The sequence below is a fragment of the Tamandua tetradactyla genome, chromosome 8, assembly GCF_023851605.1.
Source record: "Tamandua tetradactyla isolate mTamTet1 chromosome 8, mTamTet1.pri, whole genome shotgun sequence".
Lineage (NCBI taxonomy): Eukaryota > Metazoa > Chordata > Mammalia > Pilosa > Myrmecophagidae > Tamandua > Tamandua tetradactyla.
The window spans coordinates 19,601,302-19,615,789 of record NC_135334.1 but is presented as its reverse complement, the minus strand read 5'-3'; the positions used below and the strand labels follow the sequence as shown (position 1 = coordinate 19,615,789).

General features: G+C 39.3%; 1 protein-coding gene across 4 annotated transcripts in view; it reads left to right on the top strand.

Annotated features, from left to right (window-relative positions):
- Window positions 1-11,237: 11,237 nt before the first annotated feature.
- TBCEL (tubulin folding cofactor E like) overlaps window positions 11,238-14,488 on the top strand; it is a 68,468-nt gene continuing 65,217 nt past the window's right edge. For 2 of the 4 annotated variants that reach the window (XM_077112648.1, XM_077112645.1), the window contains exon 1: window positions 11,261-11,480. The gene's annotated coding sequence lies outside the window, so the exon portion shown is untranslated. Of the gene's footprint in view, window positions 11,481-11,566; window positions 11,895-14,488 lie in introns of those variants that run through there. The other 2 variants (XM_077112646.1, XM_077112647.1) reach the window with 2 other exon arrangements.

Sequence of the window (14,488 nt, the reverse complement as noted above, 5' to 3'; positions counted from 1 at the left end):
CCAGTACCCTGAGCTCAGCCAACTCCAAAAGCCTCTGTATTTATTCTTTTTTAATTGACTTCATTTTATTTTGTTCCATCAGCTCCACCTCCTCTCTTCCAAGAGCAAACCCGCAAATGGAGCTTGGTTGAGCTACCTTCCTTGCTTCTAGTCAAGAATGCTTCTTTTTTCCTCAGGAACCAACTCCAAAACAGCCTGCCATGCAAGTGGGGGAAGGTTCCAGCCTACACAGCTTGGTAGGTTTATGGTTCTGTGTGGGACCTCGGCCATTTCACCAGTTCCACAAATGGATGTGTGTCCATTCATTGAAGTTCCCCCAAACAGTTGTTTCAGACAGTTCCTGGATGTTTACTAGCTGCCCTAGAGGGATAACTAAATTCCTCACCTCACTATGCCACCATCTTGCCCTGCTATAATCCTTTCAATAGGTGCCCCAAAGTGTGGCCTCATGCTGAGTTTACATACTCTTTTTTGGAAAAAGTTGGAGAAAGTTTCCAAGGCCTTGTCTAGAGGGGTTTAACGCCTGTCCTAAGTGAGTTTTTCTCCCTGTGCCACACAATTGTCACTCAAAAAAATCTATGCCCTTTACTCTTTTCTATCCTATGGTACATTCCCTACCCGTCCTGGAAGCTGGAAAAATCTTATCCCCTCTTAATTTTAGTGTGAATTAATTTATGCTCTGGTCCCCTACTGGCAACAGGGACACTAAGTTCTCATATTGTAAGACTCTCAGCAATCCAGCCCAGTGTTTCTCAAGTGGTCAACACATATTAATCTTTTTTCTGTTCATTTTTTCCTTAATAAATATTTATAGTGTGACTATTTGAGCCAGGTATCTGCAACAATAAATATATTTTAGAGGTTGACAGCATTTGGTAGACGCAAGTCTGAACTCCAGGTTATTGATGTTAGCAATTAGTGTGGAAAATGGTGGTATTTATTGGAATGGGATAACTAGATTGGGAGGAAATAGAGGGAGGAGATCTAGAATTCTATTAGGACTTGTTAAAACTGAGATGTTAATGGAATTCCAAGTGGAAATATTAAGAAGGCAGTTGGATATGCAAGGCTGGTGGCTCAGTGATATCTGGGCTAATGATTTAGAATTAATCAGCATGAGGATGTTATTTAAATCCAAAGCAATAGCTGACATGACCTATGGAAAGAACAGAGAGAGGAGAGAAGAGGGCTCAGAACAGAACCCAGAGAGACTCTAATATTCAGAAGTAGGATAGAGGAAGATGAGCCAGCCAAGGAGGCTAAGAAGGAGCAGCCAGGGTGAAGGGAACAAAACCAGAAGCGAGTGAAGCCACAGAAACTAAAATGAAGGAGGGGCTAAGTGAGTCAAACACTACTGTGGATTTAAAATGAAAACAGAGAAGTGGTGACTCTCACAATAATGGTTTTAGTGGAGGATGGTGGAAACAGAATCCAGATTGGAGTAAAACCAGGAGTGAATGGTGAGTGAAGAAACAGAGACACATATAACAGCTATTTTTAACAAATTTTTCTCAGAAGGGAGCAGAAAAATAGAGTAGCAGAGGAAAGTGTACAGAACATGAAGTCAAGGACGTACTCCTTAAGGATGGGAAAACCCAGAGCATGTTGATGTTGTGATGGGAATGATCCAGTAGACGGGAAGAGACTGGTGAACCATGATATGAAGGGGGAAAACAAAAGAATGGAAGAACCTGAATTGGTGCAAGCAGAAGAAATTCAGTTCATAAATGGAGTAACTGTCCTCCAATAGGTGGAGGGACATGTCCTCCATTTAGGCAGGAGAAATGGAGACAACTGCAGTAAACCTTTAAGGAAGGTGTAGGAAAATGATTAAATTCACACTGATGGAATCTAATTTTGCAATGAAGTTTAAAGGCATCAACTCAGCAAGAAGAAGAACACCGAGGAGGTCTGAGTAGAGAGAATGGAGTGGGTAACCAGAAAAACTCAGTAAGATGAGTGGTCAGTACTGTGTGCCTTTTTATCATGACAAGTGAAGTTAAAGTCTATCTGGTCAGCTCAATTATGTGATTTTCTCCAGCAGTGATCAGCTCCTCTGATACACAGTTAGGTTCACCCTGCTGTTTGCCACTGTGCTGGTTTGAAAAGATGTATGTCCCCTAGAAAAGCCATGTTTTAATCTAAATCCCATTTCATAAAGGCACAATAATCTCTATTCAATACTTTATGTTTGAAATTGTAATCAGATCATCTCCCTGGAGTTGTGATTTAATCAAGAGTGATTGTTAAACCGGATTAGGTGACGACATATCTCCACCCATTTGGTGGGTCTTGATTAGTTTATGAAGTCCTATAAAAGAGGAAACATTTTGGAGAATGAAGGAGATTCATTCATTGAATGAATGTGCTTTGAAACTTACAGCTTTTATGTATATATGTTATTTTTTCACAAAAAAAAGAAGGAAAAAAGAGTTGACTGTGATGATAAAAAAAAGCATTTAAGCCCTCTACCCTCCTATATTCTGGAGCAGCTAGAAGGAAAAATATGAGAGGATCATTTGGTAGCCCATGACAAACTTGCCATGTGCCCTTCCAGCTGAGAAAAAAACTGTGACTGTGTTCACCATGTGCCTTCTCACTTGAGAGAGAAACCCTGAACTTCATCAGCCTTCTTGAACCAAGGTATCTTTCCCTGGATGCCTTAGATTAGACATTTCTATGGACTTGTTTTAATTGGGACATTTTCTCAGCCTTAGAACTATAAACTAGCAACTTATTAAATTCCCCTTTTTAAAAGCCACTCTGTTTCTGGTATATTGCATTCCAGCAGCTAGCAAACTAGAACAGCCATGCAAGGGCAGAGAAAAGGGAGGGCCATTACCGTGGGGGATATTTGCAAAGGAGTGTGTATAATGATGGGCCCTGGTGTCTAAATTGTATAAGACTTACTAAAATGCCTAGGACATAGTGTACAATAAATAATGAATAATATACCTATCCTCTTACATCATTTCCATGGTCCACTTTTATTTCTTTATTTATTTATTCATAGTATAACATATATACAAAGCAAAGAATAAAAAAAGCAATCATTTTCAAAGCACTCTTCAACAAGTGGTTACAGGACAGATCCAAGAGTTTGTCATGGGCTACCAAATGATCCTCTCATATTTTTCCTTCTAGCTGCTCCAGAATATAGGAGGGTAGAGGGCTTAAATGCTTTTTTTTATCATCACAGTCAACTCTTTTTTCCTTCTTTTTTTTGTGAAAAAATAACATATATACATAAAAGCTGTAAGTTTCAAAGCACAGCATCACAATTAGTTGTAGAACCCACTTTGACATGGGTTACAGTTTCACAATTTTAGGTTTTTACTTCTAGCTGCTCTAAAATACTGGAGACTAAAAGAGATATCAACTTAATGATTCAGCATTCATATTTATTTAAGTCCTATCTTTATTTATTTATTTATTTTTTTACATGGGCAGGCACCAGAAATTGAACCCGGGTCCTCTGGCATGGCAGGCAAGAGTCCCTGCCCGCTGAGCCACCGTGGCCCGCCCTAAGTCCTATCTTTCTTATAATTCCACTATCATCTTTGATCTTTCTATACCTCACTTTGGGGTTGTTTGGGCTATGGCAATTCAAAATTTTGGTATTGGAAAGGGTCTGTCACTAATATGGGGTAGGGAGATAGAACTATCTGATGTTCTGGAGAGGCTGGGCTAGGTTTCAGGACTTATTTGGATCAGAGACCCATTTGGAGGTTGTAAGTTTCTGGAAAGTTACTCTATTGCCTAAAACCCTTGTGGAATCTTACATATTGCCTTAGGTGTTCTTTTTTTTTTTTTTAATTGTATAGTATAACATATATACAAAGCAAAGAAATAAAAAAGCAGTAGTTTTCAAAGCACTCTTCAACAAGTGGTTACAGGAAAGATCCCAGAGTCTGTCATGGGCTACCATATGATCCTCCCATATTTTTCCTTCTAGCTGCTCCAGAATATAGAAGACTAGAGGGCTTAAATACTTTTTTATCATCACAATCAACTTTTTTCCCTTCCTTTTTTTGTGAAAAAATAACATATACATAAAAGCTATAAATTTCAAAGCACAGCACCACAATTAGTTGTAGAACATATTTCAGAGTTTGACATAGATTACAATTTCACAATTTTAGGCTTTTACTTCTAGCTGCTCTAAAATACTGGATACTAAAAGAGATATCAACCTAATGATTCAGCATTCATATTCATTTGTTAAGTCCTATCTTCGATGTATAATTCCACTATCACCTTTGATCTTTCCATACCTCTCTTTTGAGGTGTTTAGGCTATGGCCTAACATATTTTTTATATTGGAAGGGTCTGTCACTAATATGGGGTAGGGAGATGGAACTATGTGATGTTCTGGAGAGGTTGGACTAGGTGTCAGGACTTATCTGGACCAGGGACCCATCTGAAGGTTGTAGGTTTCTGGAAAGTTACTCTAGTGCCTGGAACTCTAGTGGAATCTTATATATTGCCCTAGGTGTTCTTTAGGATTGGCTGGAATGGTCCTGGTTGGGGGTTGGCAGGTTATGACAGATAGCAAAGTCTAACTGAAGCTTGCATAAGAGCAATCTCCAGAGCAGCCTCTCAACTCTATTTGAACTCTCTCTGCCACTGATACTTTATTAGTTACACTTCTTTCCCCCATTTTGGTCAGGATGGAATTGTTCATCCCACAGTGCCAGGTCGGGATTCATCCCTGGGAGTCCTCTCCCACGTCGCCAGGGAGACTTTCGCCCCTGGATGTCATGCCCCATGTTGGGTGGTGGGCAATGATTTCACTTGCAGAGTTGGGCTTAGAGAGACTGAGGCCACATCTGAACAACAGAGGTCCTCCAGAAGTAACTCTCAGGCATGCCTATAGGTAGTCTAAGCTTCTCTGCTACCTACATAAGCTTCACAAGAGTAAGCCTCATGATTGAAGGCATGGCCTATTGATTTGGGTATCCCTAAAGTTTGACACAGTATCAGGGGATTCCCTGAAGGTAAGGTTTAATAGTTCCATAGTCTTTCTCCCCTCCCTCAGGTGACTTTGCCAACACTTTTTGATTATCTACTTGATATACTCTAGGATGTTTCCAGACATTACAATAATCTATGCAGGATTAAAGGACCTTTCTCGTTCTGTGCTGTGTTTCAGTTGTTCAAATGAGCTATACAGTTAGGTTGAATTAGATTATGCACTACAGAAAATTTCAGTTCCAGAACAAAAACCTTTCTTCCATTGGTCTCAAAGAGTATGTATGGTTCTAAAATATAGACACTGTCTTCCTTACCCCTCTGTTCTGAATTACTGTAGCCCCAACCTGTTTGGCTTCATTCTTATCTCTAAATATCAGGTTATATATATATATATAACCTCAAAATCCAGAAATAATAATCACCACTCCGGAATTAATGTGCCTGCTCTAAAAGCTTAACATCTAGGCACCTGTTTTCTTATAAGCATTTTTTAAAGGTGACCAAACTATTGTTTTTTTGTTTCTGGCTTATTTTGTCTCACCAAACACAGTTCACTTTTTTATGCTCAGTGAATAAAATTTTTTTTAAAAAATCATAAGGCTTGTGAGTGGAGAGAGTATTTGTGCAAACTCAAGTTCTGTAAATTCCTGTCTTGTCCTGCAAGAGGCCTATAATTAATCTTCATTTCTCTTTCCCCATTATTGTATTTGATACATATGTGTGTGTGTGTCTGTGTGTGTACACATATATGGACATAGAAGACAAAGGCATTCTTCACTCCTGTGATATCTTTATCCTAAATCCTTTCCTGTGGAATATACAGTCTAAAAATGCCTTTTGAAAAGCTATAATAGAATAATGAATAAAGTACTTAGAAACATAATGGAAGGAGCAATTTAATTTTGTCTGGTAGGTGGGGATGTCTTCACGGAGGAATTAACATATGAGCTCAGACTTAAAGACAAAAGGTTTCATTTAAACCTTGACTTTCTACAAAAATTAACTTAACAGAAAGAACTTATGATAACAGCTAAGATTTACTGTTTACTACAGTGCCAGGCACTAAGTTCTTTATATACTTCAGCCATTTGATCTATAAATAGGTTCTATTTTTATCCTTATTTTCTGGCGAGGATGAGAGAGATTGATTACTCAGGTATTGAATGGCCCAAATGGGACTCAAATCCAGGTATTCCTGATGCTGAAGCCCAGGAAGAGGTAAATAGCATCAGAAAAGTCCTGGGGAAGATCAAAATCCATGAGATTGTACGGGAGAGCAGAATGGGGGAAAGGGGAAGAATGGAGGAAATTGGCAGGGATGGAGAAAGGAGGAACAATGGAACACCGGCCTGGAAAACCAGGTTGTGTCCAGATTCCAGTCTTTAATATGAATGGGCTCTAGTTATCTATTGCTGGGCAATGAAATATCCCAAACTTATTAGGTTAAGCACCATTTTATTATGCTGACGGATTCAGAGGATCAGGAATTAAAGAAAGACCCAGTGAAATGGTTAAACCTCTGCTCCATAATGTCTGGGTCTTCATCTGGAAACACTCAAAGGTGGGGATAACTCAATCCTGGGGGTTCATTTATTCACATGTCTGGCTGCTAATGCTGGCTGTTGTCTGAGACCTTGGACGGTGCTGTTGGCTAGGGATGCTGGCCAGAACACTTACACATGATTTCTCCAAGTGGCTTCCTAACAGAATAGTGACTGCGTTCTAAACACAAATAAATGTTCCAAGAGAACAAGGCAGTAATACATGGAATTTAATTCTACTGATTGAGGCAATCATAAAGGCCCATTCAGGTTCCAGAGGAGAAGAAATAGACTTCACCACTCAATGGAAGGAATGTCAAAGAAGTTGTGGATATGTTTTAAAACTACCACAGAGTCAATGAATTAGATCATTAAATAAGGCAAGATTTTTAATTAATGAAAAGCTAGTGTGGGTGGTGCGACAGTGGCTCAGTGACTCAGTGGCAGAATTCTCACCTGCCATGCCAGAGACCCGGGTTCAATTCCCAGTGCCTACACATGCCAAAAAAAAAAGCTAGTGTACCACCACTGAGGTAATACTTATTGCTATATAACTTCTCTATGTAAAATGTATGGAATTTTACTACTTGCTCTTCCAAAGTCCCTCTTGACCCTTTCTTTCCTCATTTCCCTTTTTGTAAGTGACCTCATTTCTCTCATTTACAACTTTATATGAGAAGAGCAAAGTCTACAGGAATCATATGATAGTACCTTGAAGATTTTTAGAGGAAAAGTAGTTATAAAACTCTAAAAAATAATGAAATAACATATAAAAGAGGAATTTTATACTGGAAAGGATTATCTTCCCATTGTCTCAATAGTTGGCTGTATCTTTTGGATTAACAGGGTTTAATTATATATTAATCAAAATTTAAATAAAAAAATATTTTTAATTGCATTGCATTATTGTGAGCCATCATTTAAAACACACCTATGAAAACTCAGATGCTTCCATGAGTCTTAGTCAATTGTATTATTGAGTTAAATGGTTCTTTAACTCAATAATACAATCGTTAGTTCAATTATGTTCCAATATTATTCATCAATTTATTTACTCAACAAATATTTGTTGACTAACTGCCATGGCCAAGTCATGAGCTAATGGCTGAATGTTATCAACAAACTACAGAACCAGATACATACAATTTTTTTTTTTTAACACGGGCAGGCACCGGGAATCGAACCCGGGTAATCTGGCATGGCAGGCAAGTATTCTTGCCGCTGAGCCACTGTGGCTTGCCCTACATATAATTTTTTTTTAACTTTTTTTATTAATTAAAAAAAATTAACAAACAAAACATTAAGATATCATTCCATTCTACATATACAATCAGTAATTCTTAATATCATCACATAGTTGCATATTCATCATTTCTTAGAACATTTGCATTGATTTAGAAAAAGAAATAAAAAGACAACAGAAAAAGAAATAAAACGATAACAGAGAAAAAAAAGATTATACATACCATACCCCTTACCCCTCGCTTTCATTTACCACTAGCATTTCAAACTAAATTTATGTTAACATTTGTTCCCCCTATTATTTATTTTTATTCCATATGTTCTACTCTTCTGTTGATATAGTAGCTAAAAGGAGCATCAGACACAAGTTTTTCACATTCACAGAGTCTCATTGTGAAAGCTATATCATTGTTCAATCATCATCAAAAAACATGGTTACTGGAAAACAGCTCTACATTTTCAGGCAGTTCCCTCCAGCCTCTCCGCTACATCTTGAACAACAAGGTGATCGCTACTTAATGCATAAGAATAACCTCCAGGATAACCTCTCAACCCTGTTTGGAATCTCTCAGTCATTGACACTTAGTCTCATTTCACTCTTCCCCCTTTGGTCGAGAAGGTTCTCTCAATCCCTTGATGTTAATTCTCAGCTCATTCTAGGGTTTTTCTCAGTCCCTTGATGCCGAGTCTCAGCTCATTCCAGGCCTACATATAATTTTTAAAGAGACTCTTCTTTTAAACAGTTGATCTTCACTAAAGAAAAATACCTTGATTCATATAAAATTTATCTTTAGAAGTTAAATGAGAAACTACATAAAAAGTTTAGACCAGCATTTGGTTTATTAATTACCAATATATGCTAGCTACTTATCATTAAGCCCAAATGCTCACTAAAATTCCCTTGTCTTACCCATATCCATTATCACTACATTTCTTGAGAGGGGTCATAGATACGTAAGAATACCAAAAAATGAAGAAGCAATAGAAATGAATTGGTAGCTTCCTTTTTTAGCATGGTGAACTAGAAAACATTGACTAAGTCTCCCTTTAAATACAAGTAGTAAGGCTGGAAAAATATTTTTTATCTGCTTTTAGGTATCAGATAACTAATAAGGCAATAAAAGGGATCAAGATATGGGGGAAGATAGAAACCCAGAGAGGCATTTGCAGCTGTTTTACCTCTAGTAGGGTCTGATTCAGAAAGATCTCATTATTTTTCCAACTACATTGATGGGGCTATGCTTTATTCATCCTTGTTTTCCCCAACCACCTAGTTAAGTACACAGCACACATCCATTATAAAACAAGCATTTTTTAAATTAAAAGTGCAGGCAAAAACCCCAACCAACACCATTTCTGCAAATTCTAAAGAACAGCTAGGGCATTATATAAGATTCTACAAAGTTTCCATGTACTAGGGTAACTTTCCATAAACCTACAACCTCCAGATGGATCCCTGGATCAGACAAGTCCTGAAATGAGGCCAGGCTCTCCAGAACATCAGCTAATTCAATCTTCCTGTCCCATATTATTGACAGCCCCTTTCAACATGAAAAAGTTAGAATGGGCATAGCCCAAATACCCCTAAAAAGTGGGAGAAAGATCAAAGGTGATGGTGGAGTTATACAGAGAAGTCAGGGTTTAACAGATGAGTGTGAGTGCTGTATCACTGTATTGATGTTTCTTTTAGTTTCCAGTATCTTAGAGCAGCTAGAAGCAAAAACTAAAATTGTGGAATTGTAACCCTACCAAACTCTGAAATCTGTTCTACAAATTATTGTGATGTACTTTGAAATTTATTGCTTTTTTGTATATATGTTATTTTTCACAAAAAAGTCGATTGTGATGATTAAAAAAATATTCTCACTCCTGTCCCACCTCCATCTCCACTTACCTAGCCTTACCCTGCTTTAATTTACCCACACTACTTATCACTATGTAACACACTACATATTTGTTTATCGTCTGTCTCTCCCTACTAGATTTCAAGCCCCATGAGTGTAGGAAATTTCTTTGGTTTGCTGTTGCACCTCTAGCACCTAAAACAAATCCTGGGACAGAATAAGTGGTCAATAAATGAAAAAAAAATATGTACAGGCAAATATCTGACTGAAACCTCATGGCTGAATAACATTTCAGTATAACAGGGTTATTATAAACTCATGCTGGTGTTAGACTGACCTAAGTATTAATTCTGTCTCTACCATTTACTTGCTTTGTGTTGCTCACAGTATTACCTAGCCTGAGTCTCAGTAAATCTGATGGTAGAAAACCTACTTCATAAGGTCTCTGTGAGGATTAAAGGAGATAATCTATGCAAAATATCGCGAGCAGTGTCTGGTACATAGTAAAAACTCAGAAAGTAGCTATGATCATCATTATGGCATACTCAACCCTGAATTAAAGACTCAGTTGGGAGACCATATATTTAGAATATTAGAATTGGACTGTGGACCAATCCAGTTGAAGCAAGAATTATTTATACATTGTTCTTAGAGATTCTGCCTTTGTTTACACATGTATGCACGCCACAACCTCCTCAATCCCTCCCCTAAACACACCACATGAAAACACACATATCTTATGGACATAGAACTCTTCAACTCCTAGAATTTCAGCTGATATATCAACAGGAGGCTGAATTCTCTTTGATATCAGCCAGCACCATCCCTATTCCATTTATGTTCAAAATGGAATGGTCAAAGAAGTACATAAACAATCACAGGCAATCAGTTATATATATTATGCATGGAGCTGGGACAACAGCACAGCATAATGTGAAATGCATGGACTTCCAGACTGACCTGGGTTCAAATCTAAGCCTAGTTAATTGCACTATTTGAGTGGTCTTGGCCAATTCACTTAACCTCTCTGAACTTCAGTTTTTCAATTCTATAAAATAACTACTTTGGGGAGGGTTGTAAAAATTAGAAGTTGCACATGGGTAGTGCCTACTAGTTAGAAGGATCCCAATAAATGGAAGCTGTTATTCTTACCCTGGTGGCAGAGCATTGAAGCCCCATGATACCACAGGCCTCGGGAAGTAGACTCAGCATAAAGACCAGAGTGGTACTACATCCCCAGGCAAAAGCATCATGGAGTCTTAGAAGACAGTACAGAATTCACCTAGCATAGTTTCCTCATTTTATGGATGAGGAAACTGAAGGCAGAAACAGAAAGTGACTTGATCAGGGCCATAGAACAAATTAGTGACCGAGTCTGGACAAGATTCCAGGTGTGCCTGGAGAGATTCAGCCCGATGCTCCTTTCTGTAAGGTCTCTCGGCTGCCCCAGGATCTCCTCCAACCAATTCTATTTCACTTCACTCTCAGGGGCAATGTGTTCCCCTTTTCACCTCAGAGTATCACCTCAAATGGACCGGCAAGAGATGGAGCAGAAGATGAACACGAGCCCAGTACAGACATCTCAGTCGCCGTAGCAACTCCAACTTGGTCGCGAGGACCCGCTCTTCCCGGGCCCCCTCCCATTCACGCAGCCGACGTGTCACGTGCGGTAGGGTCACGTGATGTTGATGGGGCTTGGAAGCTGCTTCCGGGTCAATGCAGGACAGTGGGCACCAGCAGCCAGAGTGGGGGACGAGGTGAAGTCTAACCGGTCCGGGGCCGGCCGGGAGTAGGCCGGAGGCAGAGCGGCGGCGGCGGTGGCCGGGAGGGGGGAGGAGAGGAGCGGCCGCAGCAGCTCCCCCACCTCCCGGGCTGAGGGGTGAGTGGAGCCGGGCCTGCCGGCTCTGCCGGGGTCTCGAGGCCCGAGGCGCTCCCCTCCGGAGCCGAGGCGCAGAGGGCCGCTCCTGCTAGAGCGCAGTGTCGGCTAGAGGCCTGGGACACCTGCCCTGGGACATCTGCCCTAGGACTAGTGGGGGAAGGGGCCTGGCTCGGGCTTGTTTCGTGACTGGGGCGGAGCGGGGAGATCCCTTGACTGGGAGAGGGAGGCTGGTCCCCGGGTTGGAAGAGGCGGCGTGGGGGAGCCTGACTTCCTGGAAGAGTAGAAGCTTCTCAAGGTGCTCCAGGGGCGTGGGGGATGGGAAGAAGCCCTATGGTCAGTAGGAGATGGAGACGTGTCTGAGGCAGACGGGGAAATAGGAAACTTGTCTCTGAACTTCTGAATCACAGAAATAAAGTACGTGTCCCCAGAGAGGTTTGTCGGGGGAAGGAGCAGGAGCTGGAGGGCATTCCCAGGCACCTGGGTCACTAGGCCTGTTCCTTCCAGGGGCTGATAAAAAGAGGCGGTGAAAAAGGATGTCCTAGTTTAAAACAGGAGCTTTAGGGAAAATAGGTATGTCCCAAGTTGGAAGATGATGAGAATGAGGGGGTTGAAATAAGATGGGGGCTGGCCAGCGTGTACTTTGTCCTGGGACCTTAGTGGGGAAGTGTAAGGATTTGTGCGGAGCTTCTCTGTTGAGAATGGGGAGTGGAGTGTTCTAGATCCTTTAGGATGAGGTTCTGGGAATTGAAGAGAGAAGAAGCTTTAACCCTGTTTTGTCTTGGGACAGTAATTCTAAAAGTTATAGTTGAGGAAAGTTGATGGGAAGAGTTAAATTGTTTACAGTCGGTGGAGGAAGGAGGAGCTCTACTCTGAAGGTTGCTAGGCTACAGAGAGCTTTTAGGCACCGGCCAAAGCTGTTTGGGGGAAGCTAGCAATTCTTTCAGTCCTGAGCAGGGGCTTGTTGCAGTTCTCTTTATCCTACCATAGAGCTCTTAAGTTGATTTCCAAGGGTCCATCTGCAGCAAAGAGTTTATGTGTGGGTGCCGAGGACTAATAAGAACATTTCAGCCTTTGTGGGTCCTGAGGAATTAAGACCTAGATCTCTAGGGTAATAATTTTCAAATTTTAATCATGCCCCACAGTTAGAAGTACCTTTTACATCATCATCTACTACTTATCTACATATGGGTGAAAAGTTTCACAAAACATTATTTAACATTATTATCTGTGATGCATTCTAATATTTTCTGTTATATTCAATTTTCTTTCATTAAAAAATTATGACTGAAATCTACTAAAGTGATTTATGGGTCACAGCCTGCCATTTGAAAGACTGTTTGGGAGGCAGTTTTCATTGGCTTCAGTCAGTATCTCTATGTTTAAGCTTCTAGAAAGGAAGGATGATTCTAAAGAGGTGTCTTTTGGTGGGGAGAGGGGTACAACCAGGTGCAACTGACTGATGAAATTGTTTAGCTATTCATAACATGTAGCATAGTAGACCTGTGTTTTTCTAGAGTATCATAATTTTAGTCTTTGAGGTGTTAATTTTGCATAATCATTTGATAAAATTTTTGAAATAAGTCTGCATTTGTCTTAATTTTCCCTAGCTTTGCTCTGTCCGAGAAATATATGAGGCCTTATTCATGCAACTGATTTATCACTACAAGATAAACAGGATGGTTTTATTTTAATGTTCCAGTGATTTCCACAACTTCAAAAATCTCAGGCTGAAACCCAAAATATTCTTACAACAGTTATTATTATATAGCATATTTTTTGCTACATAATTAAAAGTGTAAAGTTCATGGCTTTAGTATACTATTTTATCATTAATCCTAAACATCTTAATTTCATCTAAGAAATGAGCTTGTAAATTATAAATAGATGAGGCCCTTAGATGAAGAATGTTATGGTAAAAGTTAATGAGTGTTGGTGAACAAAGGGGCTCTGTGTGTTGCTGTGTCTAAGGTACTTTTAAAAGTTGTCACACAGCCTATTGCTATCAGAATGTCAAATGATGTTGCCTGCTTTCAATAGGTATATTTATAGGGTATGTATTTAAGACAGTTTAATAGTGTTAATCTTTGTTAAGGGTGAGTTCATATTATTTGGAACATGGAATTCAAAGGCACAACCATCAGGAAAGAATTGATTAAAGTAAAGTTCATCAGTGGGGCCACATTATGGATGGCACGCCTTATAAAAGCATCCTATCATCTTCAAACTTTTTGTGTTTAAAAGTCATCTTTCTTGCCTTTGACTATTGTCTATATCTTATTTTCTGGTGAAAGAGGCTATGTTGGCATGCATCGGCCATCTTTTAAATAGGTAAATGGCATTTGTTTTACAATATTTCATTTAAAAGAATGTTTACATATGGATTTCTTTTTATGGCAGGTGTTCAGAAAATTAAGGAATGCCCTCGTTCATTTCATTTTTCTGAGAATCATGTGTACTTGTCAATAAACAGTTGTGGATAACTTATCCTGAGTGATTGTGTGTGCTTTTTTAAAAATAGTTTTCATTTCTTCTTTGAACCTCAGACTACCTGTGGCAGGCTCTTTTCCCCTTCTGATTTATCCTTCCAGACCTCTGTAGTTTGGAAATCAGTACATTTATTAGGATTTTGTGTAAAATAAGATTGGGTAGTTCTGAATAATGTTCATTCATTCATATGTGTTATCCATGCATGCATATATGCATGTGGATTTTTTGTTAACATAGAAACTGTATGACATGTATTTTGGCTACCCAGAGGTCTCTTTACAGATTTCTTTGTCCTGGGCTGTGTTTTAAATCAGCAAACTCTTTATTTTGGGTCTGTGCAGCTATATATAAAAAAAATTTTCTTTAACATAAAACTCATAGTGATAATATTTGGGCTTAAAGAGTGAGAAAATCACTTAGCTTTGATTACTTCCTTTGTGCTACATGCAGTTCATCATTAAGATTTAACATTCCTCCCTTTTTCACTTTTTTACTACCCTGTTCTAACTTTTATTACTTTG